A 27,790-nucleotide genomic window follows, 5' to 3' on the forward strand; every position below is an offset into this window, starting at 1 on the left:
GCTGGTTTGAAGCACATGGAGCTGTGTTTCCATCTACAGAGTAAGAAGAATGCTGACATTTATAACCATTTCTTGGTTATATTAAATATTTCTTGGTTACATTTATAACCATTTCTAGGTTATATTTGTATATTTCTTGGTTGCATTTATAACCATTTCTTGGTTTCACCTTAAACCCCAAATAATCTGTAAAAGAGTTCTAGCAAGATGCTTTCATGCACCTGGAAACCTGTAAAAAATGTAATTTAGGAGGTACTCTATACTAATCTTAGTTCCTAGAGTTTGCTTAGGAATTCTCTAAGGCTTGTTGAGGACCTAGAAAGGGAAGAACATGACAATAATGGGCACTAGGGCACATCACACCAAGGAAATTGCAACACTGAGTCATTTTGCCAAGTTTGGCAAGGTGATGAATGGAAATAATAGTCTGAAAAATGTGTGCACTTTAGATTTAGCACAAAGAATGTGTTTGGGAACAGCCATTCTTCTGCTGCTGGCAGTTTCCAAGGGTAGAAAAGTGTTTGAGCTGGGTGAATTCAAGCAAGGAAAACACCACAAGTGGTTTTTCTCAATATCCAATTGAATCAAATGATATTTTGGCAGATCCAGAAATGCTATTTCCTGCTTGGCTCCCCTCCAGTGTTATTTCTAAGGAGGGATGTGAGGGAGTCAGTTAAGATGAAGGGGTAACTATTCCAGTGGGCTGTAACCACACAATGCCAAAGCACTCTCAGTAAATCAATCCTCTTATTAAAACAAGGCATGGGAAGTGTTCTATCCACTCTTTCCTGAATGGATGCTGTACATGCAGGCTCCTTGTTCTGAGTTCCCAATGCCCAGATATTTTGGTTGGCAATCTGTAGCCTTCCCAATGAGTCCTCCTCCTCCTCCAAACTACTTTTGGGAGTTAATATTTGTGTACTCTACCATTTCTTTTCAGCCTAGCTAGTTCTGCCCTAGATTCCTGGTAGAACACCAATGCTAACTAGTCAGAGTAAGCCAGCAGTGCTGTCCCAAAGCTCAGGCTGTCCTAAAGCACTGACTTGCAGCAACTGATGGGGGAAAAATGCTTGGAAAATATACCCAAAGAAAATAGGGCAGATAAGTAACATAAAGTAGGTCTAGCATTGAGAGAAGATGTTCTGAAATACTGCACTGGAACAGCCTACTTCAAAAGACTAATCCTTTGAGTTTGGCTTTATATGACACAATACAAAACTGTTCTTTAATGTTATGTCTGGGAAACCAAAATACAGGAAATCAGATCAGTGGCTCAGAGCTGCCTTAGACTTTGCCCTTGTGTGAGCTCTGCCTGGTTGTAGGTGTCCAGGACTCGTTTTCTCTTCATAATTGTCTGAAAATTGAAGAGATCCTGCTAGTTTTAGCCTGTATGTAAGCTTATGCAGGGAGGTGTTGAGTGGAATGGTGTTCAGCCAGGACAGCTGCTGCACACATGTCCAGAACGTGTCTAGCTGGTGTTGGTGGTTCCCAAAATCCATTTGTGAGGCTCCAGGGCTGTCACTTGTGGTGCTCATAACTCTGCAGTTGTGTCCAGACTGCTGGGAAAATGTCTGGAACACCTCATTTGGGGAGGGTCTCCCTGCTGATGTCATTCATTCCTGTCAGAGCAATCATCTCCAGGTGGTTTTGCTGCAGTGGGCACAGGAAGTGAGCAGTCAGAAAATGGGAAAAGCCATTGCTGTGCTGCTGCAGGAGTGTCTGCAGCCTGTGGAAAGAGTCCAAGAGAAGCAGCACATTTGAGCCCAAGGGCTGTGCAGAGCCTGTCCAGCCATCTGTGCTGACTTTGGTCTCCTGAAGTTTTCCCATGGAGCCAGTCCTGGGCCTGCAGCATCCCAGTTTGGATCTAACAGCACAGAGCACAGCCCATGTGCATTCTGACCTCCCGGGCTCTGTGCTCCAGGTGCTGCCTGACACAGCCCATGGGATTTGGGCTCCTGGAGTTCAGAGGCTCCTGGCTGTAGCTCTAGTCTGCTGTGGGGTTACCTCACACTGCTCTGATCATGGCAGTGTTTCCTAGACCATGTGGATCTCCTCATCCTCAGGAAGCTGTGAAGACACAGGAACTCAGCTGCTGCTGTGTCCCAGTGAGCTCTTGGTTGAATTCTAATGCACTATCATTAGGTCCCTTTAATCAGTCTTTTTTTTGTGTTTTTTTTTTTTTTTTAATTTCATCAAGGGTTTTTGTTTATTTGTTTTTTGGGGTTTTTTTGGTGGGTTTTATTTTGTTAGTTTGGTTTGGTTTTTGTGGGTTTTATGTTTGTTTTCTTTTTTTTTTTATTTTTTTTTCCCTAGGAAGTTTTCACTATCAATGGAAAATCACTATTCCAAAGGGCTTTCCCTGCAGTAATTGTAAATCTCTTGTAAATCAGTGAGAAGATATCTGCCCTAAAGCAGATGTTATTTCTCCCTTATGTGTGCTTTCCAAAGCAATCTGCTGACATTTGTCCGATCTGATAGGTCCTGTGGACTCCAGAGAGAGGAACACCCCAGACCAGGATACAGGTTGTTGCTTGTGAGTGGCATCATCACCCTGCAAAACTCATGGGAGCTCTGCTCCAATGGGGCATAAACACTTGATAAATAATTAAAATGGTGAGGTGGAAATACAGTGGTCAGCAGGAAATTGGGAGCTACTTACAAGCTGCTGTTTTGCCTAAAAATGGTGGTAGCACTTGTCTTAAACAAGTAGTTGTTGAAAAACTGTTTTATCAGGAGCACACACATGTATAAATTGTTTTATCTCTCTTGTAGTCCTATTAACCTGAAATGAATGCAGTATACTGGAAAAGTAAAAAAGAAAAAAAATTACATTTATTTTGCACTGTCTGGGAAATGGACTTGTGTATTTAGTGTTGAGTTTCTGATGACTTAAAATGATACTATGAGACACAGAAAACTTTGTTATTAAACAATAAATCCTATTTAAGTTCCTTACTTGACATTGAATCTGGCAGCAGAATTTGATTTTGGGTTCCAATTCCAGAGATAATATTTTTCCTCCCTTCTTTTTCCCTTTTTTCTAGAAAGCTGTAAAAGTCTGATCATCGTTGGGTACAACATTTTGTGTTCCTGACTGTGGAGGGGGATGTCCCTCAAAGCTCTCAGATGTTGGAGTGCCACAGAATTCTTTTGTCATTCACCTGGTAAAGGTGAAAAGGGCACAGGGTGACCCGTATGCAAAATGGAGAGACCCATGGAACTCCAAACACTTCAAACACTCCAAACACTGTAATCCGGAATTGCAGGGACACTGAAAAATTTCAGTGGAAAAACTGTGTGTTCTTCCAGGGGACTTCACCAGCTTCTGTGCTGGTGGATGCATATTGTTGAATTCTTCAACTTTTAAACTCTGTTTTAACTTTCATGCATCTGAATAATGCTATTGGCACCACAGAACAGTGCATGTGGAATTGCAAGGCTTGTCTTAACTGTGCAGAGATGTTCTCTATTTTTTTTTAATATGAAACATCAGAGGAATAAAACCATTGTGTAAGTTAAGCTGAAAGTGAAATAAGCAAACGTTAATTTTTCTTAGGAGAACATATTTCTGAGGGAGTAGAAAAGTAGTGCAGAAATCAGATTTTAGCAAGACTGATAGTAAAATAGTTTTTCTTAAAGCAAGGGCAAACAGTGCTCTTGTACTACCAAAATACAGTGAAAAAAAAAAGAGTGAAAAATGCATTTTTTCATGGAAAACTGGCAGTTTTCCCTGAAAGGATTCTTTCAGTGGTAGGATTTAGAAAACACTGATTTTTAAAATTTATTAATTTTTTTATAAAGAGACTAAGAATTTCTTATGTGGTCAGGAGTAACATATTGTAATTTCTGTCTCTCTAGGAGCTTAGATTTCTTCCTTCATGCTCACATTCCACTGTTCCTGCTAATGTGCTGTGCAGGAAGAATTACATTACACAGCTCTGCAGCTGGGACTTGCTGGAGGTTTGCATTTTTAAGGTTTTCTCCATCATACCCTGCAACCAGGGCAGCAAATATATCTTGCAGGTCACATACTGTAGAGAGCATTTGTGGTGGGGGAGGAATTGCTGTCTGTGCCCTGTGAAGACCAGGTTGTTCCAACTGTTCAGCTCTGTGCCCATCCCAGTGATGTTACTGACATCTCTGAATTTATCCTTGGGAATACTTGTGATGTAGCAGGAGGGAAATGAGATGCAGTTAGCAAACTGATAATTGAAAGTAATAAAAGCCTTAAGCAAATGCATAAAACTCTTCCCAATCATGGTATTTTTAGGCCCAAAGTGTTAGAAGGATATTTATAGGTTGGATGGAAATACAAAACATATGGTATTTTTATCCGGAAATATTCTTTCAATTACACCCTGCATGGATCTCATAAACATCCCTCTTTCATCTAAAAATTCTTCAGTACATTAGGTAAGAAACATCATTCCATTTCGTAGGGGAATGTGGTAAACAAACATCTTGTTCTAACAGATGTTGAAGTGTCTTAGAGATTCCAATCAGCAAAAGGAATATTCTATATGTTTTGGCTCTGGCTGCTCAAAGTAATGCAGCTGTTGGGCCACACATTTTGTATTTTGGTCTTCTATTTGTTATATTGGAGAATGTGTACAATCAGCATATTTTTTCCTGATTTTCATCTGTTAAGCATAAGCATCTTAATCTGATTTTCATTTTTTTCCATGTGCTAAATCTCTCCTGCTTTGCAGATGCAGCAGGCTCATACCTTAATGCTTCCTTGATTATCTCTGTGTAAGAAATTTTTGAGAGCACCTCAGAAATGCATTGCTGCAATTTAAAATGAAATTATGCATTACTGTTACAGAGCAAGCCAGTGCTCAATAGGCAAGTGACTTCTAGAATCTACAACTGGGCTTTGACATAAACCTGCTGGGAAGGAAGATACTCCAGGAATAGCTGGGAGGGTCAAGTCAAAAGGCAGTTTTGTGCCTCATCTTGGCTTTGAGTGAAGCCAGGTCCCAGGCAGGGCAGCTGCTGTCTCTGCCTCTCCTGAAGGAGGGACCAGCACTGGCTCACAGCTGTCCCTTGCTTGGGAGTGGGAAATATTGTGCAGCCTTTTTGCTGAAGTGGTGGGATTCATAAATTTTGTGCTTGTGTTTGTTGTGGGTAGATAGGGAAGCAGACCTGGGATTTTTTATTTGCCTTTTTTTCTTCTTTTTTAAACACCTTGATGGATCTTGGGAAATTCTGCTTTGTCTGAGGCACCATGCCTGCAGGAGTACAGCAATGCTGTGAGGGCCCTGATGAGGGGAGAGAGAATGATCCATCTGACTCCATGGATATCAGATAGCTAATTAATTTATTCCACTATATTGTTCTATACATTTAAAACTGAATCTGCCAAACACTCCACCCTGCACACAACTGCTCACACTGTACAAAATCTCATGACTGTCACCCAACAGTCCCCATACACACACACACTATTGGGCCTGACAAGACAAGGAAACAAAACACCATCACTGTGGGTAAAAAATCTCCATATTGCATTCTACTTTTGCACAACACAGGCACAGCAAATGAGATAAGAATATTCTTGGGAAGAATTGTGCCTTGCTTTTCTCTGTGAAGAGAAATGCGGGGCTATACGCTTGGCCCTGACAGGCCAAGGAACCATAACACCATCACTTTGGGTAACAATCTCCATATTGCATTCTACTTTTGCACAAACACAAGCACAGCAAATGATAAGAATTTTTTTCCTTTTTCTGAGGTGCAGAGAATGTGTATCCCAGAAATATTCGTGGGAAGAATTGTGCCCTGCTCTTCTCTGTAAAGAGAAATGTGGGGCTACACAGGAGTTTCCTGAAGGCAGGGATCTTGCTGGAGCTGAACTGCAATGCAGTGGACACTCTGTGTTTGAGCTGTTTGGTGGAACTGCAGCTCCAGGCTGGAACAGATGTGCTTGATGAGCCCCTTAAGCATGTCACTACCAAACTTGTTCCAGATATTGCCATCTCTTAAGGGAAGTTCCCTTCCAGCCTCACTTGCCACAGCTGCACCTTGATTCCATCAGCCCCTTTTTTGGTAGATCAACTTTCCTGCACAACTTTCCTGTCAGGCATGCCTCATGTTGTCTTATCTGTATTTGTCTTGCTGATTTGTCTTGTTGAGGTGTTGGGCACACTTATCTCTGCCCAGGAGTGTTTGTAGGAGGATCTCAGCCCATGGGATGGCTACTGCAAGCTACAGCTTTGGTGCTTTCCCCAGGCTTTAAAGCCCCTTTATACAAGTTTCCTTCCCACATTTTCCATCTTTTTTCAGCTTTAGTGCTACTGATCTCTCGTCTGTCTTCAATATTTGTGGAACACCTCTTATTCTGGGTCTTTGAGGTTACTGGATTTCCCTCAGTGTCCTTCAGGATCCCTGTTGCCCAGAAGGGCTGCAAACACTTAAAGCAAGTGTCACAATATGTAACTTTTTTTTCCCGCAGTTCCTTCTCTATGTTCAGTTAATTCTGTAACGTGCTGGAGAGAGAAGTGTCTACTTTGGAGTTGTTTGGTTTTGATTTTAAATTGCAGCACAGTGTGAGTTGGTGAAAAATACAATTATTCCCATCTTCTTGACCCTCACTGGATTCTTGTGGAGAAGGTGAAATTTATTGGCATGTCTAATGGGTGTTTCTGTATGGCTACATCTTAAGTGCAGATCATCTTGTAGCTCCCATTCAGAACCTCTTGGCATGGTGCTTCTCTGTATTCAAAATGTAAACAACAGAGAAACAATACAATTGGACGGGAAAATATGTCCTCTTAGAGTCAGGGAGCACTAGAGGAGCTAATTTTCATGATTCTCTGCCACACGCATCACTGATCACTAGATATAAATTATTCAGATGTTAAAAGGATACAGTTGTAAATACGAAAGGACTTTGTAGCAATAATCACAACAAACCCATGCTGCTAAATTACTGAAACAAATTATTCATGTCATCATGCCACAATTTTTTCTGTTTGACCTTTAAACTCTGGAATAAGCTTTGGGTGTAGAGAGCTGTAGTAGGAGGGGAAGCCACTGTGATCATGGCAGAGGGTTCTCTGTGGTTTCACCCAAAACACAGCAGCACAGTGGGCAGGAGGCATCAGCAGGGCTCATGGCTCCTCACTAACCTGTGCATGTGTGATCTCCCATCCTCCAAATGTGAACAGTGCTTTAAAAACATTTGGAGTGATTTTGGGGGAAGGTCACTGTTCAGCTCGAAGCCACACTGTTAGAAACTCTAGTGACAAGGAAGTGTAACATGAGAAGAGAAAATTCCCATTAATTTTGAAGCCTCAAGATATCTTGAGGATTCTCACTACTTCAAATAGTAGGTTCAGAGAATCACATGGACATAAAACTCAAAAAAATTAATATTCCAGAACTTACTGTTAGTCAAATTCTGACTAAGAGCAACACGACACAATACAATTTAACCCAGGAAACCTGATATAATTCCAGTGTTCACCTGTATTTGTGCAGGGTGAAATAACTAAAGGATGCTCATGGGCTTATTGACCCTGGGTGTGGAGTGGGGACAGGCTGGTTGGACTTTGGTACCATTTGCAGTGGAACTGGTTTAGTTGGTACAAAGTTCTCTGTCCAATGCTGTGTCAAGCCCTGGCCCTCTGTCCCAGCTCTGTGCTGTGTGAGCTATGCAGAATAAATTGCAGAGTCTGGCAGGAGATTGAAATATTGATGGAAGAGCTTTTTTTTCTGAACAGGTAGACTGAGGACCCTGTGCAGATTTTGGGATCCACTTAGAACGTAATAACAAATAGGATAAAAGTAAGATTTTCTTCTAGATGTCTCTCTATGAATAATAAATTCATCCTTATAGTAGGTGAGAACCATCTTTCCTCATTCATCCTTACAAAGACCCTACTGTTAAGTAGTGATGCAGCCAGTTGTTTGACTTTTTCAGGTTGAAAAGGTCCCCTGTGGAGACAGTTTTGTGAAGCTGATGTCAATGGATGCATCTTCAGCATTTCATCTTTTATGTGTGAATTAGTGCTGTGGTAAAACAGGGAAGGGCATTGCTGCTCACATTTGGCTGCTGCTGCTTCCAACAGTACAATGCTGGTCTAGCCAACTGCCCTACAGGCTGTGCAGCAAGCAGGGGGTAAAAGGCCTGGCAGGATTCTTTTTCAAGATTTGATTGCACTAGTATCATTTTGGGAGATGTTTTATTTCATGTATGGAACCTTGCTGGGAAACCTGCAAGCTCCTGGGTTCACCTTGGGAAGGCAAAGCATCAACAGGCTGAACACCCACCTTAATTTAAAGCATCAAATAATTAACAGAGGTTTGGCTGTTCATTTTGAGATAGGAGAAATTCTGTGCATGGGGGAACAATCCTAAGTGTCCATGATTGCCCTTAGTGCTCTGTAGAATTTTTGCATTAAGAGAGAGCAGTAGCCCCATGTTAGCCCCGGTATAAGCTATTATCTCACATCAACTGCCTCGTTTAGAGGTGTTACAGAACTGTGAAACCACTTTTGGGAGAGAGGAACAATGTCTTTAGGGGACCAACACTTGAAAAAACATTGCAGTTTCAGCATCTGACTGGTTTCTAGATGAAACCATCTAGATGAAACCAGTCTAGATGAATCATCAAGACAGATGACTCTTCTGCTCCACAAGAAGGGATCTGTCACAACTGGACATGAAATAAAATGACACACATTCTGGAAACCTCCCAGGTAAAAAAGAAGGGAAGTTTATTCTCGACCTCAATATGTATAGAATTGGAAAAGTGACCCTGGATTAGAGGATGAAATTGCCACTTCTCCAATGACACTGGTCAAACCAACAGTCCATCAATTTTCTCCTTCTCCAGAAAAGAATGCAAAACAATAATGATTTACATGAAAGTGTTCATGATAAACTCCATTACAAAAATGTAAACATCAGAAGGCTCAGAAGAACTTAGAAGAAAAGGGTGACAGGCATGCACTGCTGCACTCCTCTGTGGAAGATGATAGGCTACCTTCACATCAAGCAACATGCAATTCTTGGTATAAAAACCCAAATCCTTGAAAAATCTCTTGTTCTTGCCAGTTTCCACTAAATCATTTGTGATTCCATGAAATATTGCCTTGGAATTACACAGTCTCCTTTGGTCAGTTTAAGTGAATAATGCAGCTGCCTTGTGGCTCTGCAGTATTTGTTTGGGGCAGATGAACTCAGAAAATAACAAAATTGTGTGAGCAAATCCCTCCTCCCTCTAACTTCCAAACCTGTAGTGGTACTGCACCACTAGGGTTGGCTTGACCCATTTTAATATAAGAGCAGAACTCCTGCCAAATTTGAGGATAAGCATGACAACCATTACACTGATTTATCAGAGTGAAAGGGGAGTTGCATTAGTAGTTTTGGAATTTATTGTAGTGGATAAATGGCATTTCCATCAGCAAAAGAATGAGAAAGTTGATTTATAACAGATAACTCAAATAATTTCTGAATTTCCATATTAATAGAAAAGTGGTACTTCCAAATTTGCTATTATCCCCACATGTGCCATCTTCTTATAAATATGGAAATTTGGCAATTATCTGAGAACTACTTTATTTTCAAATTATACCATAGAAATTAATGAATGGATTTTTTTTGGACTATCACATTTTTAAATATTTTATTGGATCTGGACTACTGTATTTAAAGATAAAGTCCATTTGGCAATGTTTGATACTGTATCTAAGACTAGATGTCTGCTAATTAGTTATTTTTCCTTATTTTCCTTTTACCAAAAGCACAGGACTGAGCCATACTCAGATTAGATGCTATTGATTTGTCTCCTTCTGTTTTATGACTTTCAGGATAATGTGCTGAATAGGAACTTGCAAAAGATATATTGCTCCCGGAAAAGGAATTCATGTAAACAGAATTGATGGTGAATAAAACTCTATCTCAGCACAATTAGGTGGTGACAGGGTAAATATTAACTCCTGCAGGAATGAGTCCACACATGGGAAGGACTGGTGGTATAGGACTTCCACATGGGCTGGTGGTTTAGGAATGTGCTGGTGCCAATCATAGGAAAGGAAGAACCTGATGGATAACACAGTGCCTGGAAGGAGAAGCAGTGTCTGGGGTTCAAGTGGTTCAGGAGGAAAATTGCAGGAGGGACAAAAAAAACCCTGCTGGGGATTTGATGACATAAAATCACACAGCTTTTAACCTGTGAGCAGACTTCACATCACATTGCAAATAAAACAACACAGACACTGAATCTTTTTACTCTAAGGTAAAGAGAATGGAAGTTTAATTTCTGACTCCAACATTTATAGACTTTCAAAAGTGACAGTGGATTGGAGGGTGACAGTGCCACCTCTCCAATCACACTGGACAAACCAACAGCCTGTCAAATTTCTCCTCCTTCAGAGAAGAATGTAAACCAATAATTATTTACATAAAAGTGCATGAGAAAGTTTGTTACAAGAGTGTAAACATCAGAAGGCTCAGAAGAACTTAGAAGAACAGGGTGACATCATCAGAGCTGTCCTCTCATTTTGGGGCTATTCACCAGAGACACTCAGCTAGCCACATGTCTCCTTTGAGTAATTCTTTAGTATTGATGCAATAAAAACCAGATTGGAAGTTATGGGAAGGGGTTTATTTCTGGTGAAAAGCAAACTTCCCCCCTCCCCCCCCATTACAAAAGCCATCAGAGCAGGGATCTGCCAATGGGGCTTTCCACAATGGAGTTCTGATCCAAGTCAGCCAGTGGGAATTGGCCATGTGAAAGTTGTTCTTGTTTCTGTAAAGATACCTGAGGAGTCATAGTTGTCTTAAATTCTGTATCTAGGGGCTTTCATGATGAGAAGTTAAAACTTCCTCCTAGATATCTCACTTTGATTTTTTTTCTGAGTGTAATGTTCAGCTCAGGGAAAATAGATTTCAGAGGGAAACACCATTTACTGGGAGAAGCCTTATTCCTCAGGAGCAAAACACCTTAAAAATGTGCTTTCATTTGATGTTTCACTTAGATGTTAGACACTTTATACTGGCTAATATTTACATGGAAGATTAGCGGTCTGTATATCACAGAATTGTTTCACTTGAAAAGTTGATGCATATGACATTACCGTATGCCTTTTTCTCCATTTAAACATGAGAAATTTATGGTGAGGTCCCCATGTGCTTTTCTCATTGCAAGCATTGCTGACAGATTAAGTGATGCTCCATTTAATGTAACACCTGTGTTGTGTGAATTGATAGGAGCAGAGCTCAGGCACAGGGTTCAGTATATCTTGCTGAAATTTGGAGCAAGTGTCTTAACACTTGGCAGGGAAAAATGCTTTTTGTAAATTTTCTGTATCATAAAAGGAGTTTGTGTGCAGATGTCAGCAGAGGCTGAGAGTGCAATGTGGAAAAGCAGTGACTGGGATGGCCTTCATGGTGAAAAACATGGAGGAAATAGATCATTAGACATGGACATTGTGTTAATAAGGAAAAGTCTTTAGAAGATTTGTCATTTTTATGTATATGGATGTAGTGATGGTCTAAAGTTAGTTACAAAGCACTGATTTTTACCGGAGTGAAAGTGGCACCAATCTGAATGTTGTGAAGATCTGGCTTTCTCAGAATGTTCTTTCTGCATCACTTGCAAGATGTATGCTTTGCTTTTTATCTTTGTGGGGTTAAAAATGTCCCATTAAAAATGCTCCTATCAATTCAAATGCCCCAGTCCCTGAGCTGTGAACCCTGTTGTGGGGAAAAGCCACCTATGAAATACCAGGGACTGAAACTGCTCCCATTTACAGCACTGGCACTGGTCACTCCAATCAGCACGAGGATTTCACCAGCCTCACTTGGGAAAACAGGTGATGTTTTACTTACCTGGGCAAATTGATATTTCAGCAATCTTCCTGTGGCTTGACAGTTGGTCTGCAGCACATGAAACAGGGTAAACACTCTTTCATACTTGGAATTGGAAGCAGGCACCTTGAAGCATATCTTGAATGTGCTTCTGTTCCATATGGAATAATGAGTTGTTTTCTTTTTAACCTTTCTGTGGCCTTCCTGTTAAAATGTAAACTCAGTCTGGGGCACTGGGGAGTACAGAGCTTGGATGCAACAATAGTTACACAGTTCTGGGAATTTTGCTGCAGCTGATGTCCTGATATGTTTTTAAGGACTCTGTCTTCCTTTCAAGCTCTGCCACTTTTATAAGCATCCATTAATATTTTCTATGCACCTGAATAACAGTGCATGGAAGTCATCCTTTCCATCCCGGGTTTTAATCAGGCTCAGGTATTTTTGATGAGGAGCTGTGAAGCAGATGTTTTGTTCCACACAGAACAACACAACAAGTAAATAGGAAAAATGGAAGGATTGTTGGTTTTCTAACACATCATTGTCACTACCATGCTCTATTGCTTTTTGCTGCCTCTCTCTTGAGATAAAAATGGGTTTAGTCCTTGAATTTATGTAGTTCAATTCTTCCTTTACAGATCCTCAGCCTACAGACTCGGCCTTCAACTGGCTCTTCAAATAGAAGTGATTTCATTTGCATGTTTCTTCCACTTTCACTCTGCTGCAGAAGCATCTGTCCACAGGCTGATGACCTTACCTGAACTTCATTCCTGGGTGCATGGGGTGTGCTTCACCTGGCTGCAGGGTAGGTTTTCCCTATGATTCAGTACAAATTAATTAACTGGTTTCCTTGGACTTCATTTAGGGATGATGCCATGGTGTGGGTAAAGGTAACAGGCCATAAGTTCTAGCTCTAAGAGTTTTTCTAGCTGAAGGAACTTCTGAAATCTTAGGCCGAGGAAAAAGAACATTCACTAGTCACCTGAGAGCTTCAGTTTTCTCACTCATTGTAGTGGAGTTCACATACTGCTACTCTGCTCAGTCAGAGGTTTTGGCCTGGGATGTTCCTTTCTTTGAGAGTGATTAAATGTGGCTGTTTGGAAAGACTAAAGCAGCACTCTTCAATCTTTGGCACACTGGGCAAACAGATCAGTATTTGTGGGAAATGGAAAGCCAGAAACTTCCACAGATCTGCAGTCATGGAAGAAGCTTGGATTGATGTAAAAATAAAATACATGGACATTAGGCAGAAAAATCATAGACTTATGTTTCTATAGTTGTTAGTAAGAATATGCCTTAAGTAAGTAAGAAACTGTATTGATAGGATGATAAAGGGTTTATAATGGAGGAGTATAATTGTACAGAGTAAGCTGAGAGTTTAGAGGTTATAATAGAACCATTTGTGTGTAGGTGTGATAGCAGCTCTTTGGATAAAAGTATCCACAGTGCAGTAGAAGTAAGTAAAGGTGATAGGTTAGAAAAGCAAAATAAACTTTGTGGCAACTGTCCATTGTATTAGAAAGAAATTATATACTAGATATATAATATATATATTCTTTATATATATATATATATATATATATAGATATAGATATATAGATAGATAGACAGATAATATATAAGATATATATTAGGTATAGTATATTTAATATTATATATAATATATTATATATATCTATAATATACATTAGAAATTATATATTAGAAATTATACATTGTCTTATAACAAAGAACTTGTGACCACTTTGAGCTGTGGCTGAATGCTTGCTCTCTTAAACCTCATGGCCTCTGAGACTGATGTTTACTTGAGCAATAAATTGTTTTAACCTGATGGGTTAAAATTATATTATTATTATCCTTTTAATTGAAGGGGTGGTCCCACCCCTTCAATTAAAAGGATGATGATGATGATGATGATTATTATTATTATGATAATAATAATCATCATCATCATCATCATCAGAGTAATAATAATAAGTATTCAGTAATGATAATAAGTATTCAGAGGGACTTCTCCAAAGGGGCAGCTCTGCCTGTTCTGAAGGCAGCTTTTAAGCTGATGGTGGGGCAGTGGGTCCCAGCTCACACAGCTCTGCCTCCCCTATCAGCTGGGCTGGGCTCCAGGGTCTGCCTGCCTGGCTGGGCTTGAGACAGGGCTGGGTGGCTCCGTGGAGCTGCTGTGCTGTCCCTGGTGCTGCTCAGCTCCTGCAGAATTGGCCTAGGACCCCATAGCAGGTTGTACAAAGGCTGGGACAGGCCTTCAGGGAATTGCTTTAGAATTTAGGGGTGAAAGGCAATGGTTGCTTAAGTGTGCTGTTCAAACAACCTGGCTGCTGAGATGCCTCAAGGAGCTGGAGCAGAGGCTGGAAGGAGTTCAGAGCAATAAAGTGGAGATTTATTGATATTTATTGAGGTGCCTTCAGAGGCCACACCCTGGCAGTACCAGAGCCACAGTCCTGGCTCTGCCCTGGGGGGCTCCAAGGTGGGAGCAAAGGAGGGATTGGTCATGAGATCTCACATTTTTATAGGTTTTAGTCCATTCGCATACAGGAGTTAACTGCCCAGTTAAGAGCTTCAAATGAGGAAGTTTCATCCCCCTTGCTTGCCTGCCCACCCTCCTCTCTTCATGCTTTTTTCATGCTTTGGGCCTGAAATTTGAAGAGATTGTCCTTGAGCATCCAGCTAGAATAGGATTGTTTTGTCTTCACCACCCTGTGCAAAGATCCCAGTAACACTTGATGTGGAAACCCAGGGTACTGGGAATATTTGTCTATTCTGGGGTGCCCTGACCCCCAGGGCAGCACTAGCACTGACTTTCCCAGACTTCAAGACAGACTGGAGTCCACAAAAGTGTGCAATAGATTATAGAGAGCAGTGCAGGTGGATCACTTGGAGAGAAATTGAGGTTTTGGGGTTTTTAGTGTGTTGTGGATGGCAGCAGGATGGAGGGCACAGGGTGTTATCCTGGGTTTCATCTTCATGCTGCTTCTTCCTTCTTCTCCATGGGTTTGGGTGGCATTTTGTGATTGGGCAGAAAAGTCTGCACTGGGGGCTCTGTGGGATCAGTTCTTGGGTTCAAAGGGAAAATAATCCAGGTGTCAGTTCTTAACTGGATAGGTTAGCCTTTAAAGACCTTGTACCAAGAGATTGTTGGCCATTTTGTGCCTTCTAATGAAAAGCTGCAGAACTCACAGTAGTGAGATTGTTTTACTGATAAGGAATAATAAACACCCGAGTTCCAACATGAAACTGCTGTCTGGAGTGCCTTCAGTGCAGACCCAGAGAAACCCACAGCTGGGATCTCCACAACAAAGCTAAGAGCTGCACACCAAAACAGAACAGAAAAACTTAAAACCCAAGGTATCAGCTGGGGATTGGCTTTCTCTGTAGAGTGTATTAGACTGAAACCTTTCTGTGCTAGCTGAAAATCTGGCCTGGTACACCCATGGTGGATTTTCAACTTGGAACTAGAGAAAATGTATGGTTCCTAGAAGCCAGGACTGTCCCCCTTTGCTGCCAGTGATCACACAGGCTTTTTGTTCCATGCCCGAGACCTGGAAGAGATTGCAGTTGAGATGCATCCAATTCAACTGGACACTGGGCTGGCCTTGCTGTTGATGCAAAGCTTTCTGCTTTTGTCCTCACATCTCTGGATTTACGTTGGCTTCTGCTAATGAGACTTAAAAGGAATAAGAACTGACCTCAAATTAAGACTGGGCTATTCCTGCAGAGCCATCCAAACTGTTTATTATATTGATCAGTTAAGCCCCATGAATTCTTTAAGTTAGTCAATGATGTGAACTGACAAGTTAAATTATTACAGTGAAAGCCCTGCTGTGCTAACTTAATTTATGTTGTAGGGCCTCAAAACAGATTTTTATCTGACTGCTTCTTTGTTGTCTTTTTTTCCTTTAAGACTAAAGTGAGAATTTTCTTTTTGAAAAGCAGAAGTTTTTTGTGAGGATAAATCACATCAAGTCAGCTGTCCAGTGAAGCTACAAATAATGCTGCTTTTATTTTAAATTCAATAATATAGGCATCTGGAGCTATAAATACTTTCTACAAGTTGTGTGGCCCTGGGAAGATACAGACAACTTGCATCTGTGTTGTATTTTTACCTTACCTGACTTGAGATATTTGGATTAAGGGCATGCTTTTGATTTGAATAAGAAATTGGAGAGGAAAGCCTCGTGGAAGAAACACAAAACTTGTGGATTCTGATGGGTACAGCCCTGGGAAAGAAGAGGGAAAGTGTTTTCTGCAGTCAGGTCTCCATTCCTCACTCAGAGCACCAGGGCTTGGAGCCATGGAAATGCTGCTGGAATGCTGTGCCAGGTCAGCCTGAAGGGTGGGACACAGCAACCTAAAAGGAGGTTTGGTGTCATGGCAATGAAGCTGATGACAACCTGAAAGAGAGGAAAGTGAAATGGATTTTTGCCTCTTTACTGTATACACAGCCCTCAAGTGAGACAGCTTAGGGAAAAAAAAAACTGCTGCCTTGCAGAAAAGGAGGAAAAACTCATTTTGGCAGGTTTCCTTTGCATATAGCTTGCCCTGGTGTGTTACTGCATAATATCTTCCTGCTGGTGTGTTGCATTTCTTTGGAACAAAGAAGTGACTTTTAAAGGGTGCCTGTGAATGTATTTATGATGAATCAGGCTTAGAAACAGTGATTAAAAACAAAATCTCTAAGCTGATAGTGGATTGTGGGCACTAGAGTTGCTCTGTTTGGAGCAGGAACAAAGGCTCCATCCATGGCATGTGCTGTCCTTGCAGTCCTTACACATGGGCTGAGCTGCAGCAATCTGTGACTCTGGGCTGGGTGTTCATATTTGGGGATTGCTGGACCATGGTACACTGGCAAATAAAGGTGATTCCAGTTATTCCAAGGACTAAATAGCCATTAATTATGTGATTAATAATACAGCCATCAGTAGTTGGGACTGACTTGTTTGACTCCTCACTGTGTTTTTGTTTCACTCATTTCATATTAATAAGTGTTTTATAGACCAAAAGAGATCTGCAACTTCATATTTAATTACTTAAATATTCTTGTCTCAGCAAATGGCCCTTTCCAAAATGCAAATATCTAAAATTTGTGAAGAGCAAGAATAATATTTTTAGGTTAAAGTATGCGTCAGTGATGCTGATTTATAAGAAACCCGCAAATTAAATCCAATGTTTTCAATGAAATAATGGATATTTATTCTTCTTTTTCAAGGACATGGTCTTGCAGTGCAACCATCACCCTCACAGCCCTCTCCACATGCATCTGCACAGATGCAGTGCCCAGCCCTGCACCAACAGATGCCATGAAGCTGAATCTCAGCAGGAAGGACCCTGCTGTCCCAGCTGCAAACCCACAGTGCCAGGCAGCAGAGCTGCTTGAACAGCCTGTACAAACACCACAGTCTCTTAAAGTCAAGTGGATGCTTTCCATGGCAGCCTTCCTAGTGTATGCACCTTATATTCCTGCGGAGTTTTTTTAGACTGTACTTATCCTACTCAACAATATAATTATCCATGCTCATGATCTACCTACTACCCTTTCAATGTTGTGTTTGACTGCTGAGTTCTAAGAATTGTGCAGACTTAGTGCACTCATATGGACACTTGTACATCCTCTCACTCTAATAGGATGCTCAGGTAGCTGTCCAGACTCTCAAAGGAGCTTTTAGAGTTCTTTTCAGATTCTTATTTATGTAAGATTTTTCCATTTTGACTTTGGGGACACAAACAAAGAAATGGTCTGCCTGCAGTCAACTTGCAGCTGGTGAGTTGTTCAAAACAATAAATATATTATTTATGCTTTTTATATATATATATACACACACTAAATACATACAATACATATATTTATACTTTATATACATACTATATATTTACATATATCTAATGTATATAATATTATATTTATACTGTATCTACTATATATTGATACTTTATATATATATTATATATAGTACATATCTTGTAATATATATATTATATTATATATTATATATTATATATTATATATTATATATTATATATTATATATTATATATTATATATTATATATGCAGTATGCATTTTTAGGGTTTTTTGTGAGCTCTGAGAGCATCCTCTCAGAAGGAGATGCTGTCTGCAGCCAGCTGCAGTCCAGGAGTGTGCAGTGCCTCATGCAGGACTGTGGTAATCACATATCCTCTGACACAGCTCTCTCCCAGGGTTTTCCTGGGAAGCTATGAGAAAGCTCAGAGAAAAGAATGAGGAACAATTCTTATCTCTGCTTGCTGCACCTGTTGTTGTGCACATGTGGAATGTGTTATGTGAATTTGTTTACCAAAGGGTGGTTTCTGAATTGGCCACTGGTGATGGTGTTTGGATTGATTGACCAATTGGGTCTGTTGGTATGGAACTGGCTGTAAAGGTGATGAGTTTCTCAAGAAGTACAGTATAATATAGTATAACAAAGGGATTGATCAGCTCTCAGAATCCCTGCTGGCCACAGTGACTCTGAGATACGTACAAGCTTCTTTTCCCAGCCCGGCAGTCGAAGAAGGAGTCAGGATTCTTCTGTTCTGGTTCTCAAGGTTGTTTATTGTTTCTTATCTAGAACATTCTTTCTCTGACCCACTGAGGTCTGTGTGGCAGGTCAGACAGAGGCACACTGCCCACCTCAGAGGTGGTGCTATCTTTTTATACTAAAAACTACATTATTTACCATAACTTCCTAATACCTATCATCTATGTTAGACAGTGAGCTTTTACTCTAAACCAATCTAAAAGTGCCACTGTCACAGCAGAAGATGGAGGCCAAGAAGAAGAAGGAGAAAGGCTGGACATGCCCAGATTCCTCCATCTTGACTCCTGAACTTCCATTCTAAAAACCCCAAAAAATCTACATTTTCACCGAGTAATAAATTCACTATGATTCTACTTAAACTCTCTTGACTTGTAATTCTTTATATTAAGGTTGGTAGTTGTTTTTCCATGGTCCAAGATCAAAATCAGAGGGGTCTTGGGCTCTGTGCCAAGGTCTCTGAGCCTCCCGGGCAGGGTCTCGAGTCCTCCAGGGCAGTCAGAGGAATTTCCTGGGTTCTGACAATCAGCCTTCTGGAATCATGGGGTCAATGCTAATTATTACCTGGCTGCAGACTCTGGGATGACATGGGACCACTAGGGTCACAAGATGGTTGGCTTTAGTCACAAAAACTGAAATCCCACCCTGGCCACAATCCAGGTTGGCAATTTCTAGAGTTTGCAGAGCTCCAACATGTTTTCATGCCACTCAGGTTAGAGTTCAGGTGAGGAACGTTCCAGGGTGTGACTGACTGTTCCACTCTCACCAGGCAGCAGGAGTTCTGGAACAGTGAGTGCTGCTCCTACCTCATCCACTCCAGAGTTCCCAGTACAGTCCAGGGCTGCTTCATCACTCAACCCCTTCCACAAAGACCAAGGCCTGACAAGCATTCTGGAAAACGCCTAGAAAGTCTTTTCAAGACTATATCTTCCACTAGTGGATTGGTTTGGGTTTCTGTGAGTACATTTCACTGACTAAAAATCAGTCCCTAAAAATAAAAATAGAGAAACTCTGGGGTGGGACAGTGCACCAAACTCCTTGTGAGCTGATAGGACCCATTTCTGCTGGGCCTTGCAGGGAGCACACGCACGTTGACAGAAGGTCCAACACCACCACCTTTTAGTTCAGTCTTGCTTGTCATCACTGAATTTTACCTGCTCTCACTCTGAAGACTTCCTTGGAACCATTCTTCCTCTGACTTTTGCAAGGGTGACTGCTAGAGAGAATTTTGAGACTCTCCTGCTGTGACAACTCCCTTCAACAGCCCTTTCACAAAACCAAAAGAGCAAATGCATTTGAAAAGAGCTTGTTTTAACTGCTTCCTTTGAAATGGTTGTAAATGTTACTTCTAGTGTTTAACTCAAATTCTTCTTTTCTCTCAGAAACAAAATTGGCCAGCTAAGGAGAACAGACTGGATATAAATATAAAAAAGTTTTTTTTTTTATATAAAACTGGATATGAGACTTTTCCACTTCTCATTTGATGGCAGGACTTCCAGGCCAATGGATAAATGAATTGTAGCAACAGTTTCTTCCTTCTGAACCCCAGCACTGGGCATTGAGCTATCTCTTCCTACTGCATGTTTTTGGGTTTTTTGGGTTATTTTGCCTATGCTAAAACCCCCAGATTTGATAGAAATATCTGGAATTTAATGCTATACCTTTTTCCAGAGGCTTCTGCCATCTTTGAGGATTGTCAGTTGTGTTATTCCCTCTGACAGGTCTCATCTATCCATCCTCAGCGGCTGTTTAAGTTTGTTTCCCATGATAATCCTTTCTAGTGACATTTTACATGCATATTATTTTCTCCAAAAGTCTGCATGCAAAATTTAATGGTAGAATGGATCTCTGCAGCTGAACTGGTGCATTGAGCTGGGAAAGTGGAGTGTATGAGGAAAATGCACTCCTAGGAGATGACTTTAACTGGTATTATAACTGGTTGCTGCCATTTTTCTTTTATTTACAATTTACAATGCAAATGTCTTTTGGTTGTGCAACCCTTAAACACATAGAAAAGAGGCAACTAATTTGCATGGGTAATCTTATGAAAGCCATCTTTGTAATTAAGTGCATACTGTGATTCCATCCACTGCCAGCATATTATGCCACTTCAATAAACTTTAATTTCATTACTAGAAGTCAAGATTCCCTTATTAAACTTTTCTATTAAAACAGAGTGAGAAGAAGCTTCTAAAGTCCACATTGCTTCTGCTATGTCACTTCTATAATAATGTAATGTACATAGACAAATGAGATATTCCATTGTGTTTGCCTACGGGTGTTAAGCATGCCCTTGAAACCAAAGGCAAAATAAAGCGTAATAAAAAATAGCTTAGCAAGACTGATGGCACAGCTTCTTGGCCCTGTGAAGCAAGGTATTGAAAACGGAAGGATTTTGGGAGGCTGAGAACATCCTCAGCACACTGTCTGTGGGTGTAATCCATTCCTGGTCCCAGAGCTGGGCTGAGCTCCCAATGAGTCTCAAGCTGTGCCAAGGGAAATTTAGGTTGGATATCAGGTAAAAGTTTTTCACAGAAAGAGTGATAAAGTTCAGGAATGGCTGCCCAGGGAGGTGCTGGAGTCCCCATCCCTGGGTGTGTTTAACAAAGCCTGGATGTGGCACTGGGTGCCAGGGTTTAGTGGAGGTGTTGGGGCTGGGTTGGACTCGATGGTCTTGAAGGGCTCTTCCAACCCAGTGATTCTGTGAATTCTGTGAATTCTGTGAGATCAGCTAACAGCAAATCTCCCTCCACAGCTGAGCAGGGTGCTGTCAGCCATAACCTTGGGACAGAACTGCAGCACTCCAGGTTGCCCAGGAAGCTTTATCCTAAGGCTTTCTGCGCTTAGATAACCTAAAGAGGAGCTGGTATTTCAGTGGGACTCTGCTTATCTGCTGGAGCAGATAGTTCAGTGGTGATCTGGTGATTGCCTCAGGTGGTGTGCTGAACACTCCTGGTGCTCTTAGGAAACACTTGAGGGAAAGCTGGAATGGATATGTCAGGCAGACCACTTAGAAATGGGAGAAAAATAAGAGAATATTTGTGATACAGAATAATGCAGGTCAAATCCACATAAGCTATAAAGATCTGTGTGTTTCTCTCTAGAACTGTGGAAAAGAACTGTTCTGTGCCAGGTGTGGGAATTACACAATCTCTAAAGTTGGAAATAAAAGATTTGCAAAAGATTAGAAGTGCCCATCAAGGGGGAATAGTCTTGGTGGTGGGACACCCTGCTCCTTGGTATTTGGGAGCACAAAAATCACCACAGTTCCCTTCCACGTGGTGGGCTCTGCTGGAAACATGGATTCTTTTTTCATCCCATTTCACTATTCTTGGCTGATGCTGAGTGATAAGAATTAGTGAAGTCCTTTCAAGCATTCCTCCTGCCTTTCACATCTCTCAAAGAAGGGAGAATATCACATTCCTTTTTTGTTCTTAGAATGTTTTACCTCCCCTGTGTTGTTTCTGCTTAATAAAGCTAGTGCAATTAAAGGGTGATTATATGATTCTAGTGGAGAATCTCTACTGTGCCAAATTTCTTTGTGGCAGCCAGGAATGGTCAGCCTCAAGTGGCTGGAAGTTGGGCAAAGCTGAGGACAGACAACAGAAGAGATCCTGATGTGGATTTTGTTAGTCCAAGGCTGGAGATGCAATTGGAATTTTCTCACAATGTGAAATGGAGGCACTGATATTTCCAAGGATGACAGAGTATCTTGCTGGGGTTCTTGAAAATATTTTTCTGCTAGATGAGCTTTCTGTCCTCTGTGGACTTGACTAAATGAACAGATCATAATATATCCTAGAAATAATAATAAAAAAAAAATCTTCTTGAAGTTTGTCAGCAAAACTCTAAAAAGCAGAAATTAAAATGACTCTTTTCTTGTGGGAAAACTCCAGACTTGCTGCTCATGACTGAGCTTTAATTCATCCTTTTCTGTATTAAAGAAGTGGGACCTTTCCTAGATTGATTTTTCCCATTCTAAATGTTATGGAATTATTAAGCAATGTTTGAGAGTGCACTAAATTTATGGCCATTTTTTTCTAATGAATTCTGGTTGAACTGACAACTTTAATTAATTCTACCTTTCAGAAATATAAATAGGAAGGAGAAAGAAATAAATAATGTTTTGACCACAAGGCAGTGCAGCATTTGGAAACGAAGCTTGAAATGTCCAACTGAGTTGCATTAATGAGATGTCAGGTCTCGAGCTTGTACCCCTGGCTGGGGTGTCATGGAGCCCAGTGCAGGCATGTGGAGACTGTCTTGGAGATTTCCTTTAATCTTCCAAGCTGGCAGGGTATGAAAGATTAAAATGCTCTGGATCTACCAGACTTGCCACCTCTAGTTCAGGCTAGTTATTAATGGGCTATGTGGGCAGCAATACTTTATTAATTGTATTGCTGGCCAGTGATCAATGTGACAAGCTTAGCAAAGAGCAGAGTTATTCATCAGAGAGCTGTCAAGTAGTAATTGCCCTCATGTGCATTAGAATAAGGCAGTGGGAGAGGCAGAATGGGTGTGCTTTTATCATTTTTAGGGGCAGGTGTCAACAAAATTAAAATCTGCTAAGGTACTAGTAAATAAATACATTGGAAAGGAATTTATTTGCTCTGACACAATCATACCACTACAAAGTAAGACCAAGGGTCATACTTTAGCAGCATTTATATTTTTAGATGTTTTTAAAAGTGTTTCCAACAAATTCTTTTCTGTATACATGATCTGTTATCAGTTACACTTTGGTAAGGGCAGGCAGCGGGTTTGCAGTTCTTTCCTTATAAAGAAAAATGGAATAGCTGAGATGTAATTTTTAACTGTTCTTTAAGTTATAAAGTGTACAACTGTGCAACCATTGTCACAAGCAGAATTTATTTCAATCTGCCATGACATTCTTTCACCTTTTGTGGGAAAGCACATCAGTAACAAAACATCAACGCTTTTCTTTCTGCAGAGGTGAAGACTTACACTTTTCACCAAATACTACTATTTTAAGGGCTGTCAAAAGCACTGTGGAAGTGACAAAGGTAAGGCTGAATGTGAAATCTCTGTCCTGGTCCCTGCTGTATTAAACTTTTTCACAGTCTGTGTGAAAAATCATCCCAAGGTGACCTCATCCCTCCTGCCATCATCCAAAGTAACCTCATCCTTCAGCTCTGGTGCTGGCACAGGATGTCTGCTGGATGTTTCACACATGTATATGGGTCAGTGCCCTGCCCTACAAGCTTTGGAGCTTTTTATTTCAATTTATATTGAACATATTATGGTATTTACATTATTTTCCATTATTTACATTTTAGAATGTGCATTATCTGCATTGTGTTTTGCTTTTACTGTGCTTACTTTGTTTTAATGAGTTCCTGAGAAGCTATTGAACAGAATATTTAGAGTGAACCTATCCCAGAATTTAACATTTCAGAATATAGCTGAGGCTAAAACTGACTATTAATGATTGTTTATTTAACATGCACCTTAATAATGGTGTGTTAGGCTGATTCTCTAGGCTTCCCTCTAACACATTTCAGGTTGCTAAACTCCCTAGAAATAATCATAGAGACATAGAACGGGTTGGGTTGGAAGGGACCTTGAAGATCTCATTCCATCCCCTGCCACTGGGGATGGGGCAGCCACAGCTTCTCTGGGAAACCTGTGCCAGGATCTCACCACCCTCACAGTCAAGAATTTCTTCCAGATATCCAACCTAAACCTTCTGGTTTTCAGTTTGAAGGCATTCTCCCTTGCCCTGTCTCTAGATGCTCTTGCAGTAAGCCCCTCTCCACCTTTTTTCCCCTTCAAGTACCTTAGGCCACATTAATGTCACCATGAAGCTTCCCAGACTGAGCAATCCCAATTTTCTCAATCTTTCTTCATAGCAGGAAAGTAGGGTGTTCCATCCCTCTAATCATCTTGGTAGCCTTCCTCATAATAGTGGATTGAGGTCAGAGATGGGCCAAATTCTGGAATCAGGTAAGATTTGTTGGAAAATAGAGCACTTTGGGAGGAAAGGATGAGCAAAGGAGACCCAATATTTACACTGTTAAAAGGAAAGCTGATAATGTATATAGTTTAGACTTGCTCATGATAGTCTGTAACCTGAGTGATAATGAGACCTGCTCAGATTGGATTTCCCTGGAATTCAACAGCATTGTTTTTAATGATCTCATCTGGAAGTTCTGCTGCTGCCTTGCTTTTCAAAATGATCTCATCTAAATACAGAGGAAAGTGCTGATAGAGACCAGCCTATCACACTCCTAATGCATGTTAGCAAGATAAAAGAAATAAAATGTTCTGAAAGTAGGTATGAGAGATTCTTTGTCCAATTTCAAACCCACACAAATAGACAAAGGTGAAACCATTAGTGTGATCAGCTTAGAAAGAAAATGAGCAGTGAATGTGAAGTGGGAGGAAGGGGAATTCACTTATGGAACACAATGAAGCATCAAACAGGGGACTGTTTAGGCATTTCTGCTCTGTCTAATAAGATGAGGCACAACTTCTGGAAATTCTCTCATGCTTCAGAATATTAAGTGCATATTTTTATTGTACATGATACAAGGCAGCCAGTGTTTTATTACTTAAAGAACAAAATAAGGCTTTGACAAAAATCTATATCCACACGTGTCAAGAACAAATATTCTGAATTGCAGAACCTTGCAAAGACTCAGTGTGTAAATTAGTAAAGCCTCATCTCAGCTTCCCCAGCACAAGTATGAGCAGCACTCAAGGCATGCAGTCATCACTGCAACCTGTGGCAAGGCAATTCACTTGACAAGAGTATTCCTTGCAAATTCTCTGCTGTATGTTTTCTCTGACATTCAAATGTAACTCATTCAAATGTGACTTGGTTTAGCCACATTCTGACATCCAGCCTTGAAAAACTTTGACTCAATGCCTGAAAAATTTTGTTGACAGCTGCTTTGGCAAGTGTCAGATTGGCTGCAATAGTTTCTCTTCCTCCCTGATTGCTCCTCATCGTGGTGTTTGCCCACATTTGTTGATACTCTGGCCAGTGTTGATATGGTCTACAGAACACAGGAATCTAAGGTTGAGTATCCTGGCATTTGTATGTCACAATAAAATAGAGGATTTGAATAATTTCTGTTTTAAAAAGAAATGTTTCAATATTCTGAAATAGGAGAGTGAATTAGTTTCACCAGTTATGTTTTCTGTATCTGTAGACAGATTTTATTCTGCTCTCTCTTGGGTTAAGCTGGGGCCTTTGACCCATGAATAATGGAGCAACCACCAAAGAGAGAAGAGTTCTGAGGAGTAAACATGGTAGTTGCACACTAATTCTTGAGCAGTTAAAGCTTTCCAGTTGGCTGGTGCTGCCATGGAATGAGCTTTTCCCAGCCTGTGGACACAGGCAGAGCCCAGCATGGTTGCGCTGGTGTTGGGCTTGTGCTGTAAGCAGGGATGTGATGTTATTTGAGGAAATGTTATGGCTGGATTCAAGATTTACTGCCTTTCCTAAACAGCACAGAACTGTTCTGAGCACTGAATGTGGAAAAATTGAAACAAAGCATGTTTTTAAGAGTTAATCTTGTGGGTGTAGAATCTGCCTCATTTTCAGACAGCTTGCTGGAGGCAGGTGGTGCAGTGCAAAATTCCTGTCTGATATTACACAGGAGATCCTATTGAATTTATCATCCCTTTGCTTTGCTCTTTTGTTCCTTAGATTTTCTTTAGCTAAAGGTTATGGCTTTTAATGACAAATTTAGATTCTGTAATACATAGCTGGAGACAGCAAGAAGTCAGGGCCTTTAGTCCATACATGGGGATTGCTATGTAATATTTTTTCTCTCAGGATATTTCTGACTGTGTTTTTTTTGTACCGACATAGAGATTAAAAATTCTCCAGGCACAGTTCTCTTCCTGGACATCAGGAATTGATAATGTGCCCTTTGAATAATGAAGCCCATCCAGACATGAGATGAAATTCAGGGCAGTCCAAGATGCTTCACTTAAAAAAATGTAAACTCCTGAACTAAAGGTGGTGATGCCTTGAGAAGGCTGATATTGAACAGAGACAAGATAGAGTTAAATAGTAAAGCAGGGATTTATTAGGAGGACTCAATAGATCCAGTTTGGGCAGCACAAGAGCCCAGCCAGGGCTGCACCCAGGATGAACCAAAATGGGCACAAAATGCATGACTGCTCATGGGGTCTCTCACTTTTATCAGTTCTGCTCCATTTTCATCTTGCAGTTCATTGTCCCATTCCAGCTTTAGCCCATGCAGTCCCATCCTTGGTTTTCTCTCTCCAGCCCACGGTGTTTGTGCTCTTGGGCTGAGATTGGGATCATTTGTCCTTGGTGCCCAGCTGGAGCAGGAATTGTTTTGTCTCCCTGCTCTGTGCACAGAGCTCACCATCCCCTGATATGAAGCCCAGACACACACACTAAAGCAGCACAGAATCTGAAAAATATAAAAGCTGAAACCTGAGGCATCAGAGAGATAGAGAACTAAAGCCCTGAAAATGACAGCTGTGTTTTATTTCTTCCCACTGTGCACAGGTTACAGCTATTTCAGTTTTCAGCATCATGCCTCACTATTGTAGTGCTTGACAACAAACAACTTTCTAACCCAGCTGGAAAAAAACCATCATTTGATGGCATTTTCCTTCAGTAAGCAGAGGGAGCTTGGCAGGCCACCTGACCATCTCTGGGTTAAGTTCAGCTGAGGGACTCCTCTGTGATCTTCCAGCTGGAAAGCACAACAGAAGAGGTAAGGCTGGGCTCTGTCAGAAATCCTGTGGGTCAGGCAAGGCACTAAGAAAGTTGCTGACCTTGTCAGTTATAAAAGGTCAGATTTTGATCTGTTAATCTGGTGTGAGTTGGAATTTTTCCTAAAATTAAATTCTTGCAAACATCTTACTCGGCTTTCCTAATTTCATGGGGTTTGAGGTATATTTGGTAAATATTTTTAAAGCAGTATCTGCTATAATCTGATTCAAACAGCTTGTCAGTTGCAATTCAAACCTTTTCCCTTAGTCTACTTCCAATATCTTTTGCAGTGTCTTATGCTTCTGCTTTTTTGCTTTGCTTGCTTTTAGTAATACAGATTTGCCAGTGAGAAAATGTTTGGGTGACTTTCACTGATGTATCAGGTTTACATACTATATCTCTGTCCAACACAACCCCAGAAAAAAACATTTTCCACCTGTCTAGTTTGTTTGCCAGTGGATGCTTGGCCAATTCCAAAAGAAATTGTTGAAGCCATGCAAGGTACATTTGCAGGATCATCCACACGGGATCTTTGGTCCCCAGTAGATGTGTGGGATTGGAAAGTTCCTCACATTCCCAAGGCATCTTTTGAACCTCAAGAATTGGAAATCCTTGGTAAAACTCCAAGGTTCAAAATCATCTTTGCAGTCTGGCTCATATTGACTGATAGATCTTTCGCATTTATG

General features: G+C 40.8%; 1 long non-coding RNA gene across 2 annotated transcripts; it reads left to right on the forward strand.

The window, feature by feature from the left end:
- On the forward strand, positions 1–27,098 carry LOC139594661 (uncharacterized). 2 transcript variants are annotated; one of them, XR_011680724.1, is made up of 4 exons: positions 1–40; positions 12,456–12,622; positions 23,334–23,406; positions 26,895–27,098. It is a non-coding gene; the product is annotated as an uncharacterized lncRNA (long non-coding RNA). The 2 variants fall into 2 exon arrangements; XR_011680725.1 differs by lacking the exons at positions 1–40; positions 12,456–12,622 and adding an exon at positions 19,288–19,338.
- Positions 27,099–27,790: the final 692 nt, after the last annotated feature.

This window comes from Agelaius tricolor, unplaced genomic scaffold (genome assembly GCF_023055355.1).
Source record: "Agelaius tricolor isolate 1412-34295 unplaced genomic scaffold, bAgeTri1.0.p SCAF_12, whole genome shotgun sequence".
Lineage (NCBI taxonomy): Eukaryota > Metazoa > Chordata > Aves > Passeriformes > Icteridae > Agelaius > Agelaius tricolor.